General features: G+C 39.4%; 1 non-coding gene across 1 annotated transcript; it reads right to left on the minus strand.

The window, feature by feature from the left end:
* Positions 1–1,337: 1,337 nt before the first annotated feature.
* Positions 1,338–1,411, minus strand: Trnas-gga (transfer RNA serine (anticodon GGA)). The gene has a single exon. It is a non-coding gene; the product is annotated as a tRNA-Ser (tRNA).
* Between the last annotated feature and the right edge of the window lie 4,462 nt (positions 1,412–5,873).

A 5,873-nucleotide genomic window follows, 5' to 3' on the forward strand; every position in this document is an offset into this window, starting at 1 on the left:
CCTGATTCTTTGAGATAACCAGTCTCTTGTCCAGGCAAAGGAAACATCGGAATTCTCCGTTGACAAAACACAGATCAGATTTGTCAGCGCACTGGGCGTCTTGATCGTAGAGATTGATTTGTGGTAAGTTGCATGGAAATGTTAACCAGTATCCAAGACATTTGAAACTGGGGTATCTGTTTATGTAGTAATCATCTGGAGTTATAAAAGGACAAAATGAATACAAAGCAAACTTCATGCTGTTGTTAAGATCTTGATAGTAAACCGGAGGTGTATTCTGTGTCGATAGTGATGCATTCTGTGTTTGACATTGTGGAATGTTGCAAATCCAGTAATCATCTGTGCACATTTTATCCTTGTGCCCTTTACACGGGCTGTGATGCTGAACACAGTTCGCAGAAATGTTTCCCAGATACTTCAGAAATCTCTCCACCGATTTTTTACTGGTGCAGTTAAATAAATGATGTAGGCAGTATATGCTGTATTGTTGGCTCAACGTCTGACATGGTTCATCGCTTTGGTCCAAGCAGTCCGGCTTACCATCGAGCACCAATGTGTTAGGTATGCATTGCCCAGTAGTCGGACATATCTGTTCACCATAGATGCATCCGCACATTACTTGATCACCACTACAAGTGCAGTTGGTTTCGTCGCTGGTGTCATTGCAGTCGTACTTCCCGTTGCATTTTAAAGATAAAGGGATACATTGTTTAGACTTGCACTCTAATTCATTCTTCCAGCAAGGGCAGTTGGCTTCATCGCTGTAATCTTTACAATCATCGACCCTGTCACATAGCTTCGACCTTGGCAGACAGCCACGCAAACCAGCACATGTGTTACTTTCATAACATGCACATTGAAACTCATTTACTGGGCAAGTACAATTCACCTCGTCTGTTCCGTCTAAACAGTCGTAGATGCCATCACATATTTGTGTCTTTTTATAACATCCCAGCCCATACGTGCAATTACTGTCTCTTGGAAAACAGCTGCATTGGTATTGGCTCTCATCGCAGACCGTTTTGTTGTTTATAGTACATAATTCGAGAGGAAAACATTGAGAAGCTCGAAATGTAATTGAATTATTGTCCGGTCTTGATGCTGGGCATCCACAAACGAACTCCCCTACGTTGCAACTTTGCTGCTTAAACCGACATTGCTCTGTAAGAATACCAGTACTTGAAATCTAAAAATTTCATTTAGCAACCATGTTTAGGTATTAAAATATAAATACCAACAAAAATCACAGTACGCCAGGCCCATTGAAGGCGCTATACCGAATCAGCCGGTCACCAAGCATTCACCACCATATGGCAAGGCGTAGGCTAGAAAAATCTAGCCTGCGGTGGGATTCGAACCCACGACAGGAGTCTTTCCGGGACTCGCGCTCTACCAACTGAGCTACACAGGCTCAGTGGAGAATCCGCCGAAAGTCGAATCACAAGCACCGTTGCCTGCCTCGTATGCTGCACATGTCAGCTTCGTAGTAGGGGATCGCCAGATTGACCAGTATCAGTTAAGATGAACATAAATTCATAACTGGGATCAGCCCTGAAGCGTCTATGCAGACCAGCGATCACGGCACACTCATCTATAAATCACAGTACGCCAGGCCCATTGAAGGCGCTATACCGAATCAGCCGGTCACCAAGCATTCACCACCATATGGCAAGGCGTAGGCTAGAAAATGGGCCTGGCGTACTGTGATTTACCAACACAAAGTTATGTTTATGTTTACACCAGCTTTTGAGGTGGTTTGAACAGACTTAAACGTTTTGCTATTGAAATAGAAAATTGTAGTCGATATATAACAGCAATGAATAAAGCTAAAGGGTATAAATTGAAACTATTGAGCTATTGAACTTTTAAACCATTTAAAACTATAAAACTAGGGAAATTGTAGAACGTTAAAAGAACATATTAATGTCATGTTTAACACTATGCTTTCACAGTACTTATTTATCCTGCGACTAAGGTTCCAAAATGGCAGGTTCAGAATTACTAACTTAACGAAACGGACATTAAGAAATATTTCGTGTAACAAAGAAACGTTCCTTACCAAAAGTGAAGAGCCCGTCTGACAGCAGATTTTTGATTGAAATTATAACAGATAACAGCAGTACAAACCTAACCATATTTACCCTTCTAAATTGTTTGTAGATTTAGTACACATACAAAAACGCTTTTCAAAAGAGGACAATATATGTGCAAATCTGAGTAAATCCGTTACCAAAAATATTTTATACTTGTTAAGTTTCTTTTCCAAGTTCTATATGGTTTGAAATCTATATTCCCACCTAATAATACTACGGCTCGACAAAATGAATACCAGACTAAGCGCGCAACCCGCAAACATCAGTTTTCTCAACGTGACGTGTGTGACAAACTATGTGCGTGTTTGACAACTATAACCAGGGTTGCCATACCGTCCTTATTTCTAATATTTGTCCTTATTTTCAAGGGCTATTTCTTGGAAAAGTTTATTGTCCTTATTTCTCAGAAATGTCCTTATTTTTGACTTGAGTCCTTCTTTTGTCTTATTTTCAACAATTACTGGTCAAATCCCTGCTACAAGTAAAAGTAAACTTAGACCTGAGCTGTTGCGAGATGCAGAAAGTATTTTTTACGAACAAGGAGTGGCTGGAACAGATCATTTCTGCCAAAATATTGCATATGATATGTCACGGCTCGCATAAATGCAAAGATTTGTTCATAAACATTTGTTTTATTTCGCATAAAAAATTAATTTTTCAGTTGTCCTTATTTTTGGTTTGAAGCCGATGGCAACCCTGACTATAACTCATTGGATGAAAACGCACAATAGCGACCAAACAACTGCATTTTTGCAACCTACTTAGCGCAATGACACTTATAGAATTATGATGACTGTTGCAAGCACTAAATACTATTTTAGGAATGCCTTACGAAACAATGTCTGAATTTCAACTAGACTTCTGGGGTGAAGCGTTTACAGACTCACAATTTAAATAATATGGGTTTTGCTTTTTTACCTATTTCTCTTCAAACTAAGGTTTTATTTAATGTTTGCCCAACAAACGCCAACATAACTCATTATAACGATAACAAATAAACTCACAATTGCAAATTTTTACACATTCTTACATATCATTCCACGTAGTTATTTATTTCCATGTAATAACAACTGCACACCCTTGTTATAATCATATTTTTTGTGAACTAAGAGGCTCCTTATTGTACCACTCATTTTAAGCAGAAATTTCTAGCTCACAACAACGTAACCGACAGTGTCAGCCAAATACGAGTGAGCAATTAAGGAAGTGTCAGTACAGCCATCCTGTAAATGCGTTTCTACTATAAATTACGTCAATCGCTGCACTGCTTTCCAAAAAGCGATGACAACAAACTGCCTTAACTTAAACCGTTAGCATTTACACATTTGGTGGTGGTGCTTTATGCGTTTCTCTACTCTTATTGATCACAACAGTGGTTCAGAAAACATTTTATACTTGCGTCACATTTAAATTGATTGACAGCTCTTGTGACGTACCAAAACGAAGAGGTTTCATCAGCGAATCACATCTATTCAACTGTCGGACTCACCGTTAATGCAACTCGCCTGCTACTAGTTTGATTTGTTGCTTTAACTTAACTCTTTAACGCCCAGGGTAACTGCAGGATATCGGTAACTAATCCGCTTCTATCGCTCCATGACACGAGAAGGTAAACTTTTTATGATGGAATATCCCCTAAAATTGTGAGGAAGTCAGCACAAGAGTATCCTGTCCCCACCTCAAAAGTTTATTCGCGTTGATTGACTACGTTGACAAGGAAACTTACTTATATGTTAAGTGAGCCGGTTCTCGAAGTCACAGCAAAAGTACTTGACCTTATGTGTACTGAAGTGCATGGCTTAAACATGAATACCACTGATGTTCATGTTTTGGATCCAGATTTCCAGCATCAATCGTGTCCTGATCCTGTCCTAGTATAAAATTCCTCTTCCCTAGACAATCGTACCCATGTGCCGATAATTCTCATTTGGTAGCTAGGTTCTAGATCCGTTATTTTAAACCATATGCACAAGGTGGCGTTGGTAAGACTAGGAAAGTAACCGCAATACCAGACGAAGTCTTCTGTTTGACCATAACGTGGAAACTCAAAATGTGTCAACAAACAATATGAAACACAATTGCATGACAATAACTGTTGCACATAATAAGCCTGTAAAAAACTCCTGGGGCACTTTTGTGCAGGGGATAAAGAAATAAATTTATGTTGTTTTACTACTTGTAAACGAGAAGGACTCCCTGTCCAAAGTGTCGTGCTTTAATGCCACAAAAAAAATTGTGGGGAAATTAGAATATTCGGAAGTCACACGGACGGCGACACGAGAAAACGTTACATACGATACTCTGATCCTTGTCAATTGCTTTCTGCGTAGGCTTGTGTTTAGGAAATGGGAGTTAGAAAGACTGTAACATAATGACCTTATATTCGCACTGACGTCATGAGTAAGAGCGGACGTGACTTGTAAGTTTTCCCATTACGTGATTTATATACCTCAAGTGTTTGATTGCGTGAGACCGCAGAGGTACATCCCATATAATTGCTAATTGATGTTTTGAACACAGGATGGAAACGTTCTGTACCTTCAGGCCAATCACAGATCCCACGTGCGTAGTTTAATGACGTTGTTTTGATATGTGTTTATATACCGTGTCTTGCAACTTCTCGTTGGGCAGAATTGACTGGGCTTCGCCCCAGCCCTGGACATTAATTCTATTCGATTCGACTTCGGTTGGGGGTATGAATCACATTACGTCAAGCCACGTTTAAATTGCATTACTGTTGGTGTTATAATAAAACAAACTAACCAACGGCTGGACTATTGCTGTTAGCACAATCGGAAGCGCAGGTCGCAGAACACGTAATACACATACCTCCCAATATTCCTACAATTGGTGACCCCGACGTGATTTGCTACCAGCAGTAAATTGCAAGAAGAGAAGAAGAAATACGTCAAACAACAACAACCACAACAACAACAACAACAACTGTGACCATGAGTACCAAAACAATTGTACTTTTTGGTCGGAAGATCTTTCATCATCTAAACGAAGATAATCTTTCTTAAACCATTCAACAAATAACCTTCTGATCCATTCAAGCGTCAAGCAACAATCAAGCAAGCGGTACAATTTAACCCCGCAACCACCAAGCATCGCTTAGACTACGACGAGTCGACGAACAAGCATTAAGCCTTGCCAAGTGCTAGAAGGTTACTATCGATCAATTCATCCATCCACAAGAATTCAAGAGCACGAGCTTTCAATTTCTTGACGAATTAATCAAGCTCGAGCTTTTGAAGAGGATATGTACTATTCGAGGTACGAAGATCGGAAACACAAACTGTCTATTATAACTGGATTATGGAACAAATGGAAACAAGCAAATACATCAAGCATCGTCATGAATCACTACTTCAACGATGACGCTTCTTTGAATCTTACCAGTTTAATTTTAACTTTTTGTTTTTACTATGTCATTAAGTTCTTTGCCTACCCCATTCTTGGGATATGTTATACTAACACCTTTGTTTGTCTCTTTATTTGTAATGTGCTAGTTTAAAAGCTACTTATTGTGAAACACACACTTAATTTGAACCATTAATTTCGAAACTAAGCTTTTTATTATCGCTTTTGCTTGTCTCGATATCCATTAGCTTCGCGGAGACTCGACTTTTCGAGTTGAGACACTTTATTCTCTAGTATGCCACCGAGGAAAAGTTAGCTCTTGGTAGCGATTGTGTCTGATCAGCACAAATTACTACTTTTCGTGGTTCAGAGAAATACGTTAGCTTTTCGCGCGTACCTGCTTTACACCAGTCCTTA

Source organism: Phallusia mammillata, chromosome 1, assembly GCF_965637545.1.
Source record: "Phallusia mammillata chromosome 1, kaPhaMamm4.hap1.1, whole genome shotgun sequence".
NCBI classification, from domain to species: domain Eukaryota; kingdom Metazoa; phylum Chordata; class Ascidiacea; order Phlebobranchia; family Ascidiidae; genus Phallusia; species Phallusia mammillata.